The following is a 19,534-nucleotide window of genomic DNA, read 5'->3' as shown; positions in this document are numbered from 1 at the left end:
GATTTGCTGTATTCTATTTGCTAGGATTTTATTGAGGATTTTTGCATCTATGTTCATGCAGGAGATTGGCCTGTAGTTCTCTTTCTTAGTTGTGTCTTTCCCTGGTCTTGGAATCGGTATAATACTTGCGGCAGGGAATGATTTTGGGAGGACTGCTTCTTTTTCAATTTCATTGAAGAGTTTGAGGAGTGTAGGAATTACATCTTCTATAAATTTCTCATAGTTTTCAGCTGTGAATCCATCAGGACCTGGATTTTTCTTTGTCAGCAGGCTGTTTATTACATTTCATATTTCATTGGCTGTTATTGGGTTATTGAGGGTGGTTATATCTTCTTGATTCAGTTTTGGTAATTTGTACCTTTCTAGGAATCTGTCCGTTTCTTCTGTGGCTTCTATTCTGTGAGCATAAAGATTCTCAGAGTAGCTATTGATAATCTTCTGAATTTCCACTTGGTCTGTGGTAATTACATCCTTTTCATTCCTGATCGCTTGTATTTGAATTTTTTCTTTCCTCTTTTTGATGAGGTTAGCTAGAGGCTTATCGATTTTATTCAGTCTTTCAAAGAACCAGCTTTTTGATTCGTTAATTCTTTGAACTGTTTTCTTCATCTCAATTGAATTAATTTCTGCTCTAATGTTTATAATTTCTTCCCATCTTTGGGCTCTGGGTTTACTTTGCTCTTCCTTTTCTAGATGTTGGAGGTGCAGCTTTAGGATGTGTATTTTTCCTGTTCTGTTTTCCTATTGTGTGAGTTCACAGCTATGAATTTTCCTCTGAGAACTACTTTCATTGTGTCCCATAAATTCCAATAAGTTGTGGTTGAATTTTCATTGAATTGTAGATATTGTTGAATTTCTTCTTTAGTTTCATCTGTGACCCTTTGATTGTGGAGTAAGGTGTTGTTTAGTTTCCATATATTTAGAGTTTTTTTCTGGTTTCTTTTGTCATTTATTTCCAGTTTCATTGCACTGTGGTTTAACAATATGCATGGGATAATTTCTGTTTTCTTGCATATACTTAAGCATGACCTATGGACTAGTATGTGGTCTATTTTAGAAAATGAGCCATGTGCAGCTGAAAAGAATGTGTATTCAGCTGTCCTTGAGTGGAACACTCTGTATATGTCCACCAAGTCCATTTGTTCCACGCTCTGGTTCAGTGCTGCTACTTCTTTGCTAATTTTTTATCTGTTTGACCTATCATTTTGAGATAAGGGGGTGTTAAGGAGTGTTAAGATTGTGGTTTTCTTGCTTTCAGTTTCTGACAGTCTTACGGAAAACCCACGACTATTATGGACTACTGGACTATATAGGAATATTTTGCTGAATTCATACACCTACAATATTTAAATGGTAATGGAATACCCATCTCTGGCAAAACTAAACAAAAAAGGGAGACATAAATGAAGGACCATTTTGTATCTGTATATACAAAATAGGATAGATATACAGCTACTTTCTCTTAATTCAACTAGAAGAAAGATTTGTACTAATAGTATTGGGACAAGATATGTCTGCATTTTGTATTATGAGTAACTACTATGAAGACAACAATATGCAATGTATTATTGTAACTGTCCTACTAACCTGTTTTCAAACTGTCTCATTGCTATTTTTTCACAATAAAATAAAATAAAATAAAAAAATTGATATGTTAAAAAATGTTTGTGGTCTTGGATATTGGATTTTTCATGTCTATTAAGATTTTTCTTATATTGTTGGGTGCTCCTGTGTTTGGTGCATAGATATTTATGAGTGTTACCTCTTCCTCATGAATTTTTCCCCTATCCAGTATATAGTGGCTTTCTTTATTTCATTTGATCATTCTTGGTTTGAAGTTGAGATTGTCTGGAAACAGGATTGCTACCTGTGCTTTTTTCTGAGGGGCTGGGGCATTTAGTATTGTTTTCTATCCTTTGGCTTTCAGCCTATGAATGTCTTTTTGACTTAAATGTATTTCTTGTATATAGCATATTATTGAATTTTGTTTCCTAATGCACTGAGCCAGTCTATTTCTCTTACCTGGTGAATTGAGTCCACTTATATTGATGGTTAAAATTGAGATGTGTTAACTTATAACTGACATTTACCTGCTATTGTTTACTCCTTTTTGTTTTGTGTTTAGTCGTTTGCCCTATTTAGTGGGTTCCTTCTGTTCTTGCTCATGGAGTTCTGATTATTTTGGTCCCTCTCTAAAACATCTTTCAGTAGTCTGTGTAAGGTTGGCTTTGTCATCATGAAATGTTTTAGTTGTTCTTTATCATGGAAGTATTTCACTTCTTCAAACTTGAAAGAGAGTTTTGCATTGTATAGTAGTCTGGGCTAGAATTTGTTTTCATAGAGGACTTGAAGTACTCTGCTCCATGTTCTTCTTGACTTCACAATTTGTGAAGAGAAATCGACTGTAATTCTGATGGGTTTTTCTTTGAATGTGATCTGCTTCATTTCTCTAGCGACTTTCAGGTTATTATTCTTGTGCTGAATTTCTGGAATCTTGACTATTATATGTCTTGGTGTGTTTTTAATTGGGTTGAAGTTATTTGGTGTTCTTTATGCTTAGTTACCTGAATGTCAGATTTTTTCCTCATATTTGGGAAGTTTTCTGCTATTACTTCTGCCCATATTCTTTTTATGTCATTTGTATTGACTCCATCTTTCTCATTGATGCCTATTAGTCTCACATCATTTGTCTTTGCATCATCTTGCAGGTGATGGATTATTCTTTCCTGCATCCTAGTTGTTTTTAAGAGATCCTTTCTTAACTTTTCACTAACTGCACCAGCGTCTTCAAGATTTGAAACTGTCTCCACTTTCACTCAAACGATTTTGCAGGTTTGTGATTGAGATTTTAATTTCCTCTATATCTCTTTGACTCTGCTTCATGAGATCTATTTCTTTCTTGTATTGCTCATTCAAGGAATCCGTCATATTTCCAATCTCCTCTATTTTTTATCAATGTCTTCGTTAGAAGCAGTTATTAATTCTTTATGGCAGAGGTTTTTTTAGGTTGGGTTTCATCCATATGTTTCTGTGTTTGATTCTTTAGTTCAGATGATATGGAATCAAAGATTTTTTTTAATTTCAGAAATTAATTGTGCTCTGAGTTCCTCTCTACCTTTCTACTGTTGCTTTTTTACTTGCAGTACTGTTAATTCATACATTTCAGCTGAGCTAGTGACCTCTGCACTTATTTTGGGTGGACATTTGGTTTCCCCCATATGTTTCTGTAGTGGATTCTTTACTGCAGAATATATAAAATCAGAGATTTCTTTTTTCATTTCAGGAATTCTGCTCCGAGTTCCTCAATAAGTTTTTGCTGTTGTTTCTTTCTTTTGACGCTATTAATTCATTAATTTCAGTTGAGCTAGTGTCCTCTGCACTTGTTATGGGTGGGCTCGAGGCCTGATATTGCATTTTGCTCCCTGTCTTTATCATTTTGTAAAGCACTGACCTCTTACCTTTGGTGTAGAGCTTTGGTGCAGTTATATCCTTAGCACCTACTGAAATTTGGATACAGATCTATTAAGTTTGAGTTTATCCAGTTATGCCTGGCCTTAGTCTAACTGTTGTGTTCAGCTCCTTCCTGCTGCAGCGCTTGGAAGTGAAGCTCTTGTGCCCCTCTGGCACAGCAGTGAACCTGTGGTTCCCCTCCTTTGTGCTTCTTGCCCAGGGAGCACAGGGGAGTGCAGAAGCTCTCCCATACCCTACCTGGGTCTGGGGGTCCTGGGAGAGTCACAGAAGTTTTCACTCATACGGTGGGCTTGGGGGCAGGATCTCCGGAAGATTGCAGGGGTCTCGATGGTGTGGTAGATGGTCTCCCTCACACAGGTGCGTGAGTTTTGGTCTGTTCATTTCTTTTGTGCTGTCAGATTTACAGGGACAGCATTGTTCATGATGCTCTCTTATTTCTTCTAGAATTTGTAATAATATCACTTCATAATAATTATAACAGTATCACTTTATTTCTGTTATTGGTAGTTTGTGCATTTTCTCCCTTCTTCTGACTAATCTGTGTGAAGGCTCTTCTTGATCTTCTCGATGAAAGGCATTTTTGTTTCATTGATTTTTGTCTATTTTGGTCTGTGTTAAATGTTTTCCACTTTTTTTGTTCCTCATTTTAGATTTAATTTGTTTACTGCTTTTCAATTTCTTAAATAGAAACCCAAGTTAGTTTGAGACCTCCCTATGTGCAAATAGGCACAGAATTCCATCGCCTCCCCATACCGCATAACTTTGTGGAGAACGCACATGTTGCTTTTGGTGTCTATTTTACTTTAGTTTCAGTTAATTTTTATTTTCTTTTAGATTGTCTACTAATCTCTGTTACTTGTGTGTGATTTACATTCTGAGTATTTTAATATGATTAAAATTCTTTCCATTATGAATATTAAATTTAACTCAGTTTTGGTTACAGAATACATTTTGAGTGACTTGAATCATTTTAAAGGGAATACATCTGTTTAAGGATCACATTATGCTCTACTTTGTTTAGGGTGTTTTGTATACATGAAAAGAGTGGATATGCGATACTGTAGCAGAGAGTTCCAAAGGTTTCAGTAAAGGCAAAGTGATGGTTTTGACCAAGACTTCTAATAGTTTATAGCTTTCTACTTTTATTATTTTTGATTAAATGATGTTTGAAATGCTTTAAGTAGTTAAAATTGTAAATATTTTGCAACATGGTTAATAATTCCAGTGTTCTACAGATCTGGATGTTGGTCTGTATCTTTCTCCAGTATTGTTTTGGATCATTCTTTATACTTATGGCAAAGATTTACTGTTGATTACCTAAGACTTTCCTATCTCTGAAATTACTTTTTTTTTTTTTTTTTTTCAGAATTGAGGATTGAACTCAGACCCTTGTGCTTGCTCGGGAAGCACTTATTCTACTGAGCTATCTTCCCTGCACCTGAAATTACTTTTTTTTTTTTTGAAATTACTCTTTTTTATCTGCATTTTAAAGAGCTTTTTCATTATTTAGAATTCCTGATGAACCGTTATTTCTTTTTATGCCCCAAAGCCTTCTTTCCTTGCCTGCTCTTAGTCTTATGTCTGAAGAGAAACGTCTTGCTTTGCTCATAGTGTTTTTTCTTTTCCACATGTCTTTATTCTTCAACTGCTTTTTAGAGGTTTTAGTGTATAACTGACACAGGAAATTTGTATCTTGGTCTGGTTTTCATCATTTCTGGTGCTTGGTGAGTAAGGATTTGTTTTCTTTTAATAGTTTTTCATAATTTAGAAAAATTTATGCTGTAGTATCTTGAAAATACTGTCTAAGCACGTTGAGGATATTGCCCAGCTCATTGATAACTTTCCCATTTGTTTATGTTCTTGTTGTGTTTGATTGAATGATATCTATCACAGTGTATCTGTAAACTGCCCAGTCTGTTATGCATCCCATCTAGCATTTTTCATTCTAGATATTTTTGCTTGCATCGCAAGAAGTTATTTGAGTTTTTTAAAAAAAATTTATTAGTACATGTTTGTAGTACCTAATGATTATATTCATTGCAGGAAATTGGTAGATTTATGCAGCATATCTCAACAATTTTTTCTCTTTCCTTCCATTCTCATTTTATTTTTGATTGTCATTAACTGTAGTTCTATATGCCTCACTTATCTGTATGTCAGAGTCTTTTCCCATGCTTGGAAAGTTTTCTGCTACTACTTCTGCGAACAGTCTTTTTATGTCATTTGTGTTAGAATAGACTCCAGCTGTTTCATTGATATCTACTAGTCTTCTATTATTTGTTTTGCATCATCTTGCAGCTGTTGCATTATTTCCTGGGCCCTTGTCATTTTTAACAGATCTTTCCTTTTATGGTCAGTAGCTGCAGTGCTATCTTCCAGGTCTGGAATTCTGTCTTCACCTTTGTTCAAGTGATTTTGCAAGCTTTCAATGAAATTCTTAATATTCTGGGTATATGATTGAGTCTGCTTTATGCATTCTAGTTTTTTCATGTATTGTTTATGTAATGTTTCCATCATTTTCCTATTTCCCTCTATTTTTCTTTATGTCTTCTTTAGATGTACTAAAAAAATTCTTTCATGATTGTTGTCATTGCCTTTTTTACCTGAGATATTATTTCTGATTGGATTTCCTCCACAGATTTATGGAGTTGTTTCTTTACTTCAGTTACTATCATTTCCAAAATTTCAGGTGTATGACTTCTAAGTTTTCCTGTAAATTCGTCTCTTGGACTTGTTTTGGGTGTGCTGCAGGTCTGAGATCGCCCTTTGACATTTTTGAAACCCCAGTGTTCTCCCTGACTCCAGCGATGGTAGGGGTGTAGGCTGAGGATAAGCAAGGCTCTCAGGAGAGTGGGAGAGCAGGACAGGCTCCCCAAAGCTCATGCTGTGTGGGGTTCAGTGTGGCTTCCACCCAGGTTGGGGGAGGGTGTAAGCCACAGCTCAAGAAGTATCTAGTGATGATAAAGGTAGACCGAAGCTTGGCAAGGCTGTCTCTGGTAGGGCAGGATGCAGAGTGGGACTCACTAAGTCTTCTGCTACTGGTGGGACTGGCAGCAACAGCTGAACAGAGCTGCAGTGATGCAGTGGTGTGAGAGGACATCACAGGTAGTCAGGCTACAGCAGTGGAGGGTGTGCTGACCGGGACCCTGCAGTTGTCTCTGTGCTCCTGATCTCCTTGGGTGGTGGGAGAAGTGGCTAATCTGCTTTTATTTTGTCAGCAGCCAATTAATTCCCTTATAAAATTATATATACATATATATAATTATTATATACTGATCGACAAAAGATGTATGAATACATAACAAATTATACTAAATCAGAGTACACATTTATTTATTATGTATTTAATACAGGATCTACAGGGTCTCACTTTGTAGATAGGACTTGTAGTGATCCATGTGTTTTCAGCCTCCCCAGAACTGCGATTACAGAGGAGCGCCACCATGCCCAGTCTCAATTACCTTCTCAGCATGCCCCAGCGGGTGGGAGTCACACAGCACTCTCAGGATTGAACCCTGGTCCCTGAGTCTGCCTAAGCAGGCCCTTTAATCCACTGAGCTACCTGGCCAATGCTATTTGTTGATTTCTTGATGATAACTTTTCTTTCTAGAGTGAGAAGGAACCTCAGTGTTGTTTTCGTTTTCATTTCTCAAATGGCAAATGATGTTGAGCATATTTTCATAATTTTATTGCTGTTTGCTTTCATTCATCTGAGAAGTGTAGCTTATTTCAGTCGCTCGTTTTTGTTTCTGTTTACTGGGTCTTTGAATTTGGGGTCATTTTATTTATTTATTTATTTATTTGAGTCTAGATTTTAGCCCCATGTGCTTCATTCTGTTAGAGGTTTCCTGTTTAGGACAGAACTTTTCAAACTTGATGTGATTCCATTTGTTGATTCTTCCTACTATTTTTATAGAAATTAGGGTTTTGTCCAGAAAGATTTTGCCTGTACCTATACATTCAAGCATTTTATTTTTGATTTCCAGCAGATTGTTTTTCTGTTCTGCTGTTTAGATAGTTCCTTTATTTTTATTTTAGTTTAGTGGATGGTGAGAGACACAGGCCTAGGTTTACCTTTTGGTAAGTGCGGAGTGTCATTTGTGAAAAAGGCTCTCATTCTGCCAGTGAAAGAATTGAGTTTTGTTAGCGATAACATGACGTACTGGGAGGTGTTTTTTCTGTTCTTTTCCACTGATCCACAAGTCTCTTGCCCCCACTCCCATACCATTCTATTTTTTTTTTTTTAATTGTTGTACCTTTGGAGATTATCTTCAAGTCCAGGATCATGATGTCCTCTGTCATGCTTTTGTTTGCCAAAGCTGTTCTGGTTCCATACTAATTAGGGTTGTTTTATCTAGTTCTATAGGGCTGGGGAGATAGCTCAGTAGAATAAGTGCTTGCTTCGCAGGCACAAGGTCCTGAGTTCATTCCCTGGTGCTGGGGAAAAAAAAAAGATTCTAGTTCTGTAAGGAATGTTACTGCTATTTTCTTTGGAATTACATTAAATATTTATTTGAGTTTTGGAAGTATGGCCATTTTGACTCTATTGATCCTGCCTGTCCAGGAATAGGGAATATCTTTCCACTTTCTAATATCTTCTTTGATCTCATTTATCAGAATACTAGGTAGCACTACCTTGATTAAGTTAATTCCTGAGTTTTTCATTTTTCTTAATGCTAATGTGACAGGTATTTTTCCTCAATTTCCCTCTTGGTGAGTTTTTTTTTATTTATTTTTTATGAGTGTACAGGAATAGTATTTATCTGAGAGTTGAATTACATCCTGCTATACTACTGAGTTTGGTTAGAAGTTCTAGGAATCTTTTGGTGGAGTTTTGAGTTTTCTGTATAGAGGATCATGTCATCAGCAGTCATATATAATGAAGGTCTCTTCTATCCATGTCCCTTTGATGTCTTCCTTTTATATAATTGTTCTAGCTGATATTTTTAGAATAACAGAGAGCAGGAGTAGTAATAGTGGATGTCCTTGTCTTGCTCTTATTTTTACAGGGAAAATTTTCAGCTTCTCTCCATCTCACATGATGTTAGTAATTGGCTTTTCATAAACGGCTTTTATCAGACTGAGATAAAGGTCTTCTATTCCTGTATTCCTCAGGATATTTTAGACGAATATGTGTTTGATTTTGTCAAATGCTTTCTTGCATCTACTGAAATGATCATAAGTGCAACAAAGTCTTAAGACTATAAGCATGTACAATGCTCAGCCCAAAACAGAACAAGTAGAAACGAGAGAGGAAAATGAAAAAAAAATCAGTAGATGAGCTAAGCAAAATGATACAAAACATGAATGTTTACTTTTCCAAAATAGATACCGTGAAATGGTTTCAGCCAGAAATTTATGAAATTGAAAAGTCCACCGCGAATCTGAGCAGTAGAACTGGCCACTGTGAGAACAGAATTTCAGAACTAGAAGACATTTCTGCCTTTAAAGCCAGCTCTTCAAGAATCCCTTGAAAACAAGAGAACAGGGAAATGAATCCAACATTTGCTGGATGATGCAAGGAAAACTAATCTAAGAGTAATAGAAATAAATGAAAAGTCAGACAAAACACACACACACACACACACACACACACACACACACACACACACAAAATCTGTTCAGAAAAATAAAGGCAGAAAATTCTCCATGAATGGAGAAAGAAATATAGTAGCCAGGACCACAAGAGAATTTCTCCACACCACATTCTATTCAAAGAATCAGAAGTTCATCACAGGAACAAAATTGTAATAGTTAAAGCAATGAATCCTACATAATGACAAACTCATTACACTTACAACAGCCTTCTCTACACAAATTTTAAAGACCAGGAGAGCTTGGAGTGAAGTGTTTCAAGGCCTGCAAATAATAAATTCCAACCATGACATCCATAATCAGCAGCAGTTTCCTTTAAAATTGATGGAGATAGAATGTATTTCCATGGCAAGAAGCACCTCAAGACATTCATGATGACCAGACTATCACTAGAAACAGCTGTCAAGGATATCCTAGAAAGAGACAATAAAGCCATTGATGCCAGTAAGTCTAAAGAAAGAGCACACCTGGCAGGGTGAGCAGCTCATCAGTGGGGTGGTCGTGTGGGGACATCAGCAGCAGGAAAAGTATACAGTCACAGGAAAAGTAAGTCAGTGTCTTTTAGTAATAACTCTCAATGCAAATCCTTGCAATTCCTTGATCAGAAGATGCAGGTTCACTGAATGGTTCAAGAAACAAAAGTCCAGCAATGTGCAGTGTACAAAAAATTTATATAATTCAAGAAGAAACTCAGTTTAAAAATCAGTGGGCCGAAAACATTCCATGGAATGGTAACTCTTGAGAAAAGGAGAAGTTGCTGTTCTAATTTCAGATAACGTGGATTTCATGTCAGGACTAAGCAGAAGAAACGAAGATCTCTATACATTGGTTGGTATAGTTCAGCATACACAGATCAGTGAATGTAATATACCACGTCTGTAGAAAAGGACAAAACTTGCATGATCTTCTCGATATTTGAGTCTTTAAAAATCTTCACTCCTTCTTAAATTTTGAACATATAGAATACACCATGATAACTTTTTAGATCCTGGTCTATTGATTCTATCATCTCTATTAATTTTGGGTTAACTTCGATAATTCTCAGAATCTATAATGGCTTCTTGCTTGTTTGCATAGTTTAGAATTTTGATTCGATGCAGGCTTACAAATTTAACCTTATTAGATGCAGGATGATTTTTGTGTTGTGATGGATATCTATCAGGTTTTTCTCAGTAGGTTGGTGAGCTATTGGAAACTGTTTGATTCCGGCAAGTCTTACTTTTATCATGTGTTAGGCAGTTTTGAAGACAAACTCAACCAAGTCCTGATGATTTCCTGCCACTGGGGCACAACCTTCTTGGGTAACATACATACTGGTGCTTGATAAGTTTTAATTTTTCCAAGCTGACTTTTAAGAACAAGCTGGATTTTTGGCTCAGAATTCGTGCCAAGCTTTGAGCCGCTTGATCCTTCTAGGTTTTTTTGGTAGTTTCCTCAGTCTCCTAGGCTGATCGTTATGCTGAGCACTTAGTGCAACTTAGTGTAATTCTGCAGTTCTGCCTTGCCTCCAGCTAGCTGTTTTTAATACTCTCAGGTGAATTTCATCAGCTTTCATCTTCCTGGACTCTGTAACTTTGTCCTGTAAACTCACTATTTTTTTTTTTTTTACCTCATTTGCTTGGAAACCCATGAAGCAGTAAACTGGAATAAACTCAGGCATGACCTCTTTGTTCTTTGTCTGTCAGGGGCTCCACTATCCAGTGAGCAGTCTGTGGAAAATATTATCTCCTATAATTTTTCTGTCTTATTTTTGGTTCCTTCCTTTCAGCTTCATGGAAGACTGAAAACTCGTGTCTTAAACTGATTTTCCATTGGACTTTCTCTCTGATGTTATGTGATTCAGAATAGAAAAATATTCATATTTGAGGTACTGGAAAATGTATATAATGTTTTCATTTTTGAACTATTTTAGTGTTCCTTATGGTGTTAAAAGCTTCAATGTTTTCCCATTATTAATGGTTCAATTTACTTAAAATGGCATATCTCAAAGTCAGTTTACTAACTATAGACAGTGAGGACTTTTATTTTTGCCTGTAGAAAAATAGAACATGTTATTTTCTTTTTTAAAAAACAAGTATTTAGTACAGGGTCTACAGGGTCTTACTACACAGATTGGACTCATAATAATCCTCCTGTTTTCAGCCTGCCAAGTGCTGGGATTACAGGGAGCGCCACCACACCTTTTCTCAATCACTGCCTCAGTGCATCCCGGGGACTGGGCCAGCATCGCATGTGGTGCCAGGGGTCCCTGCAGTTTGCCTAAGCAGGTGCTTTAGTCCACTGAGCTTGCTGGCCGTCCCTGAACATGTTATTTTCTATCTATCTCCATGCAAGCTTATTAAATTATACCAGAATATGTTAGCTGCATAAATTTAGTTCAGATGAGCAAATATTTAACACTTCATGTAGGACTTTATGCTTGCTGTTTTATTTATTGACCTCCTTAGATCATTGATTTAATTATTATTCCTACTTATTAGTCTTTCAGAACAAATTTAGTTGAACCAAAAAATACACGTTTATTTTTAAACATTATTTACTGTTTAATGATAAGGTGTATAAAAATGAAATTGGAAAAATATGTTAACTTCTCAAAACATGTATTTCTGTTCAGAGAGTCTTTTTCTCTGCCTGTTGTTTAAGAAATAACATTAAAAATCAACAAATGGGTTCATATCAAATTCAAAGGCTTCAGCACAGCAAAAGAATTGAAGATACAACTTATAGAATGGGAAAATTTTTTGCCAACTATTCCTTAGGTGGAAGTCTAACATCTACAATATATAAAGGATACAAAAATTAGGCACTCAGAATGGAAAATCTAAAAAAAAAAAAAAAATGGACCAATGAAATAAATAGCTGCTTCTCAGGAGACATGCAAATTCTTAATAAATACATGAAAAATGTTCATCATCACTGACCACTAGAGAAGTGCAAATAACACTGAAATTTCATTCACCAACAATGACTATCATCAAGAAATCAAATAATATCAAATTCTGGAAAGACTGTGGAGGGAAAAGACATGCTTCTACATTGTTGGTGGGATTATCAATGAATACAACCATTATGGAAATTGATAAGGAGATTTCACTAAAAAATCTAGAAGTTTCATTTAAGACGTTTTCCTTCTAGGTACCTTCCTAAAAAAAGTTAGAGGCCTCCTGTACAGTGATGCATGCATGTCCCTTTATAACAGCATGACTTATACTAGGTGTATCTCGGAAGTGGCCTGCCTGTCTACAAACAGATGAAAGGCTAGACCAGTTGTGGTGTTTACACACAGCGAAATACTTACTCTGCCTCAACGAACTTGATTCTTTTGTAGGAAAACATGTTAATGAAGAACATGTTAAGTGGGATATGTCAAGCACATAAGCTAAACTATCATTGCATGATTTGTTTTACATGAGAAAGTTTAAGGAGAAAATAAAGACAGATAATAGGAAATAGGGAAATAGAACATTTAGAAATAGAAAGAAGGGCAAAAGATGGAATGGGGAGGGAGGAAAGGAAAAACAAATGAAGAAAGAAGTTGATTTATATTTGTGTACCAACTCCTCATGAGGGATATAAATTGTTATGTACTGTAAATGAACTAATAAAAACAATGTAAATAATTTAGCAAATGCTGGGGAGCTCAGAGGCATAAGCTCCTGCCTTATACGTGCAAGGTCCCAAGTTTGATCTCCAGTACTGCAATAAATAAATAAATAAATAGTTTAAAAATAATTTAATAGTGAAGACCCAAAATATATTGTTGTTAGATATTGTAACTGTACATCTTTATTCAGAATTTTTGGACTTTTTAAAATGTATTTGGTTGGTACAGGATCTCACTATGCAGCTCAGACTCATAGTGATCCTCCTGTATTCAGCCTCTCCAGCCCTGGGATTACAGGTGTGCACCACAAGCCCCTGAGGGTGGGGCTTGTGCAGCATGTGGTACCAGGGATCAAACCTCAGTCCCTGTGTTTGCCTAAACTTGCCTAAGCAGATGCTTTAGCCCACTGAGCTATCTCGCCTGCCCTGGACTTACTAATGCTTAAGGTTCAATGATCCTAAACTTTTAAGATCCTATTACATAGTGATAGCATACAGTTCATTATTATTAATTTTTAAATATAATTGGAAAGATGAACATAGGCAAAAATTTGATTTAGTTATTCTAATTAAAGAATACTGAGTACCTGAATCAGTGAAAACTAGTACAGAAGAGACTTGGAAGATATTCTAGTAATAGGACAGGATCTAGAGTATCTTGCTTATCTGAGCCTGGAGAGGACTGTACTATGTTAATTTTTTTGACATTCTCATTATATGTGCACTAAAAGAATGATGCAGCAGTAAAAAAGACAAATCTTATGGCCTCTGTATTGATTGATTAGCCCCTCATAATGAACTTATCAGTATACAAATTAAAAATCCTGCAGTTAATGTGTCTCTCACTAAATTCCAGTTGTTTCATGCCTTTGATTTTTGCATTTGCTGAGGTCAGAAGAATTTAACTCCTTTCTTTCATACCCCATATCCATCTGTCAGAAAGTTCTAACACTCTATCTGTATAAATATCCAGGATCTTACCTGTTTCCCATGGTGACGTTTGCCTGAAGCTGTTTATCCCTTTCCAGAATTAATGTGATACCCTTTTAACCAATCTTGCCTTTCTATTCCTACATCTGATTATAGAAGAAAACAAGCAAAGTTATTTTTTGTACTGTATTGTTTACTACCTCTGCTTAGAAACTGCAGTGGTTCTAATTTTATTTCATAAAGATCTATGATCTTGGGCCGGGGAGATGGCTCAGTGGAATAAGTGCTTCCTTGGCAAGCACAAGGGTCTGAGTTCAATCCCCGGTTCCGAAAAAAAAAAAAAAAAAAAAAACTATGATCTTGTTATTTGAGAGGTGCACATTAGAACAATGCTGAGGGGCTGGCGAGATAGCTCAGTGGTCTGAAATGCCTGCTTAAGGCAGGCGCAGGGGACCCTGGTTCGATCCCTGGCACCACATGCTGTGCCAAACCCACCCCATCAGGGTGGGCTGAGCTGGCCAAAAGAAAATAAAAAAACGAAAACCACTGAGATTCTATTTCACCCCAATCAGCAAGGCTACCATCAAGAAATCAAGCAGTAATAAATGCTGTAGTGGCTGTGGTGAATCCTGTTCTGTTGCTGTGCAACCACTGTGGAAATCAGTGTGGTGAGTCCTTCAAGCTAGGATAGAGGTCCCATTTAAGCCAGCTATTCTCCTGAGGTTATCTTCCCAGAAGAACTGAAAACATCATACTGCAGTGATACATGTGCGCCCATGTTTATAGCAGCACAGTTTGTAATAGCTCAATCCTGGGAACAACCCGAATGCTCATCAACTGATGAGTGAATAAAAAAGATGTGGTATTTTTATACAATACAGTACTACTCAGACATAAAGACAGATAAACTTGCAACTTTTCTAGGTAAATGGATGCAACTTGAGACCATACTCACAAATGAAATAAATTAGACTCTCTTGTATAAACCTCATATTATCTCCCTATTGTGAGAAATTGAAAGAGTAAATGGAGTCTAAAATATACTATAGATATTGTGAAATGGGAAGAAATTTTTGAAAATGAACTTAGGAAAAAAGGGAAAGTAAGAGAGGAAAAAGGAAAAAACACATTAGCTGTGCTATTAGTCTGTCTTAGTTCATTGCAAAGGAAGGTTGGTGCTGATATTGATCGGAGAATGCTTTGTGCCCATATCTTTGAAGATGACATATTGTCATCTTCAGTGTATGACTAGTGTCATTCTCCTATAATTATGTTATGAAATTCTGTTTTACCTTTTTTACATAAACTAAAAAACTTGTATGACCTTGAAATTGCTTGAAAGTGTTCAAATTCACCTCCCTCTGTTGAGGTCATCATTGTACAACTGTACTTGCTAACATTTTGTAGTATTACCTGGGATTAGTTATTATATCTAGATAGTAATAAACATTTTAAAATGGAATTATCTTTGTGAAACATTTGATGATTTTGATTATGGAGGCCTAGTTTTTCCTACCTTGCAATTTTAATTTTCTGTACTTTTATAGAAAAATACTTACCTAACCATTTTTAACTCAAGGTGACATTTGAATGGGCTATAGTTCTTGTCTTGCTGTAAAAATAATTTTAAAAATGTACTTTCATGCTCTAGAGGTAAATTTTTTCTGCCTTCGAAATTATGGGATGACTGTTCTAAGGCATGGATTTTCTTTTTCGTCCATTTGTTAGTCTTTGTAGAAATCTAGAGCTGTGATTTATCATCTTATATTTGCAACAATTTATTTTATATTGACAATGTTACTGGCACCAAGTGGCCTAGATCCTGGGTGAGCAAAATAAACCAGTATCATGCCTCTGAATATGTTACGTTTTGTTGGTGATAAACACTGTATGGAATATTGCCTATGGATCTTCATCAATGTTAAGATTAGAGATGATTGTAAAGGAGTGTATCACAGGGACAATCTGAAAAGTGGGAGAACATCTTTAAGGAGGTGAAGTTCAGGCTGACATCAGAAATACAAGAGTGTTACTGACGAACCTGCCAGAGATGGAGACTGACAGAACTGAGAGTGGAGTCCCGACCACACACTGAGAGTAAGGAAAGACCACTATGGCTGAGGAGCATCATGAGATGGAGGGTGTGGCACAAGGACAAGGAGAGCCATGAAAGAGGTCCCAAAATGATCCGTCCTGTTCAGAACAGATCTTCCTTCTCACCACAGTCTTAAAAGATTTTAGAGAGCATTGATGCCTTATTTATTCTTTAAAAACATACTCCTACTGAAGCTGGGTGTGATGCAGATGTAAAAAGAATGAATGTGATAAAAGTGGGGAGGAGGGTCACCTAGTGCCTTGGGCAGTAGTGGTCTTGAATCAGATACAGGTAGAGAAGAAGAGATAAAGGGGATTAGAAGCGAAGAGGATTCAATCAGCAGGACTGAACATCACTGTGAAACAGGTACTTCAAGTACCTACATGGTTTGAATTTTTTCCATTTTTATTTTTTACTCATAGGCGTTTGAAGCACATAATGATTTCACTCCGTGTGGGGAGTTGGTCCACGGACCTTACGCATCTCTTTCATCCCCTTACCCCTCCTGTTTCCCCACTTCCTTCATCTCTTGATCTCCTTCCCAAGTAGAAAAGTTCTGTCCCCCTACTTCCTGTTGTCTATTATTTTGATCTTTATTTATATTTTGGATTTCTCATACAAGAGAAACCACACAGCATTTAAGTTTGTGTGTCTGATTTTTTTTTCCACATAACATGTGGTTTTAAGAGTCTAGGGAGAAATGTTGGGAGAAAATCACTTTAAGCTAATACATGGTGAATTAGGCACTTAAAGATGGAAATGGTGGATCTCACTGACAAACGGGAATTCCTGTGTGACATTCAGAGTAGATGCCTGCCACAGAGCAGAATGGAGATAGCAACCAAAGTCATTTCCTTTAATGAGTTGGCTTATTAGGCAGAAAAGTAGATTTCTAGGTTGTAGTTTATGGTTTAAATACGATACATTTCTGAAGTATCCATGAACCAAGTTAAGAGATTTGTTGTACTCATTCATATTCCTGATCATTTTCCTTTTGCTCATTTACCAACTGGCCTTTCAGGGCATATCATGTGTAAGGAATGCGTGGGCCGGTTCGGTCACTGACTGGTCTAATCATCATAGAATCAGCCCCGAGAGAGTTACTGCAGGGAAAGCAGGAACCTGTTTGTGATCAACTGACATTTTCTGGACCTTTAAAGCATGAAAAGAAATTGGTTTTAGAATAAGGCATGAAAACTTGGCTGAGCTACCTGCTTTTCTAAGATCATAAACAATTCTCTGTTAAGAGTCGAGGCCCAAGACAGCATGGTGGTGCGCCTGTAATCCCAGCTCTTGGGAGGCTCTAATTAGGCAGATTACTACGAGTCCAGTCTAGTAGTGAGACCCTGAGCACCCTGTAGACCCTTCCCTAAAATACAAAAAAAGAGTCAAGACCCAAGAGCTGGCGAGATAGCTCAGAGGACTAAACACCTGTTTAGCCAAGCACAGGGAGTGGGGTTCAGTCCCCTGTACCACATGCCACACCAGCTCCTCCTCCACTGAGTCCAGGTATGGTGGCACATGCCAGTAATTTCAGCTCTGGGGAGGCTAAAAATAGGAGAATCAGTGAGTCCAAGTTGCTTAGTGAGACCCTGTACCAAATAAATAAAAATAAAAAGTCAAGGCCCATTTGAGTATTAATTTGGTGGGGAAAGCAGAGAGGGACTGCTGGTAAAATCATAAGTTTCAGAGGACAAATGTGTTTAGGCATCTCTAAACACATTTCTTTTGCTCTTTACACTTAATTTTAGGTAAAAGACAGAGCAAAGACCCTGATTTTTGATAAGCACAGTTACCCTATCAGCTTTCCCTCTATTTCAGTTACTATAGATAACAAATATATACACATTTTCTTGTATTTTCCTATAATTTTGTTGTATTTGGTATAGATTTAGTTGTAACAGTAGAAAATCATACAATTTTTTTTTCTTGGACAGAATCATGCAGATACCACTATTTCATTTCACTCTCCTTTTTAAGCATTGGTGTTAGCTTGAGAATCATGTAAAAAAAATCTTATTCTGTGCCCTAAAATTTCAGGATGTAGGTTATCCAATACAGAAATAGTTTTAGTGTCTGCGAAACGATGGGTATTTTCCTTTCTCCCTCCACTATGTATGGAAGTTAATGGCCATCTCTTCAGACTTAAGTTTTCATAACCTTGTTCAGCATTTTTTTTCTTTTTAAGAAGAAAATACCAGCCTTGTTCTCAGCTGTTAGCCCTGTTTAAAATATGAATATCTTCCATTAATCGCCAACCCTGTAGCCTGCATCCCAGGTACCTTTCGCATGGCATGACCTCAAACTTACTGATATTTAACACTTCTCAAAGCTTAGTTCAGGAGAGTGATATTTATAGAGAACTGCTGCGGCTTATCCCTTCATGTAGAAGGTCTAAATGCTACCTTCGGAGTTGGTGAAGTCATCCGTGACTTGTGTTTTGCATATTATTCTTTCTCTTGACTTTCTTTTGCTTTACCTAAGGGAAAGTTGACATTCCTCTTCCTTATTTTTATCCTCTTTATTATAACCTGATGAAAGTTACTTTATAGTGTTTTCTGAGTTTGTGCTGAATTCACTGAATGAAAGGTGGAAGACCTCTTTGTCCCATGTTCTGAGTAGAACAGACTACAGGAATATATAAGCATACTTACACAAAGGTAAGCACTATCAAATGGCTGTCAGTTTTAGAAAACTCTTTTAAGATTTTACCTCCCATACTTTATAAATTATTGCTGCAGTTTTACCTGAATCAATATTATTGACATACAGGAAGGTCTATGGGTAATATTTTATTGTTATCTGTATTCATTTACCTTATAGATTACCTGTTAATTGATTCTAAAACTAGACTTTCTTTTTCTGCAATCGAAATTAAATTTACCCTTTCCTTGTTTAATGCCTTTGCACTGTCTATAAATTAGTGTCTTAAAACAATGATGAAAATAAAGATCATTTATAAATTTATGTCTATTCTAAGTAAAAAGGTATTTTTTAATCTTCTGTGGTTTCTTGTTTGTTGGTTTTTATTAATTTTATTGAGAAACAAAGCAATGAGACAGTTTCGAAACTGATTAATAGGACAGTTTCAATAATTAATACGTTGCATATTGTTGTCTTCATAGTGGTTATTCATAGTACGATTCAGACATGATATCCTGTCCAAACACTATTAGAAGAAATCTATTTATTGAATTAAGAGAAAGTAGCTGTATATCTATCCTATTTTGTATATACAGATACCAAATGGTCCTTCATTTATATCCCCTTTTTTTGTTGTTTAGTTTTCTCAGAGATGGGTATTCCATTGCCATTTAAGTATTGTAGAGGCATGAATTCAGAAAAATAATGAATATAGTCCAGTAGTCTGTAATAGTAGTGGGTTATCAGTAGGACAGGCGATGTCAGAAGTTGTTGACTTGAGCCTTTTACAGCTCAGCCTATTAATATGGCTTTACGTTTTATACCTCGTTTTTATACTTTTCTGCTGGATGGTTAAAACCAAGATAAAACAAGACCTATGTAACAAGAAATGTAACTTCTGTATCTGACAAGGTCAGTCAGATCCCCTCAGGACTTACCCTTAAACCCTGTACAGCAGTTTGTAGATCCTTTGTCAGTTTCAGCCATGTGGATGAGTCATGACCATTGCTTGACCAATTTGCTCTCTGTGAAAGCCTGAGAAAATGTTTTCTCTCCATTTAGGCACTCTCTTTAGGCATACTCTACATCACTGATCACTTTCCTCTGTGGCCCCATAATCTCCTTGATCAGAAATTCGGAGGGCCAGGGAGATGGCTCAGTAGAATAAGCGCTTCCCTGGCAAGCGCAAGGGCCTGA

General features: G+C 36.5%; 1 protein-coding gene across 1 annotated transcript in view; it reads left to right on the top strand.

Annotated features, from left to right (window-relative positions):
• Khdrbs2 (KH RNA binding domain containing, signal transduction associated 2) overlaps window positions 1-19,534 on the top strand; it is a 451,883-nt gene that overhangs the window by 51,402 nt on the left and 380,947 nt on the right. The gene's annotated exons all lie outside the window — the stretch shown is intronic.

Source organism: Octodon degus, unplaced genomic scaffold, assembly GCF_000260255.1.
Source record: "Octodon degus isolate 3935 unplaced genomic scaffold, OctDeg1.0 scaffold00001, whole genome shotgun sequence".
Taxonomy (NCBI): Eukaryota; Metazoa; Chordata; class Mammalia; order Rodentia; family Octodontidae; genus Octodon; species Octodon degus.
Note: the sequence above shows the minus strand (reverse complement) of the source record. Positions and strands in the feature narration are given on the sequence as shown.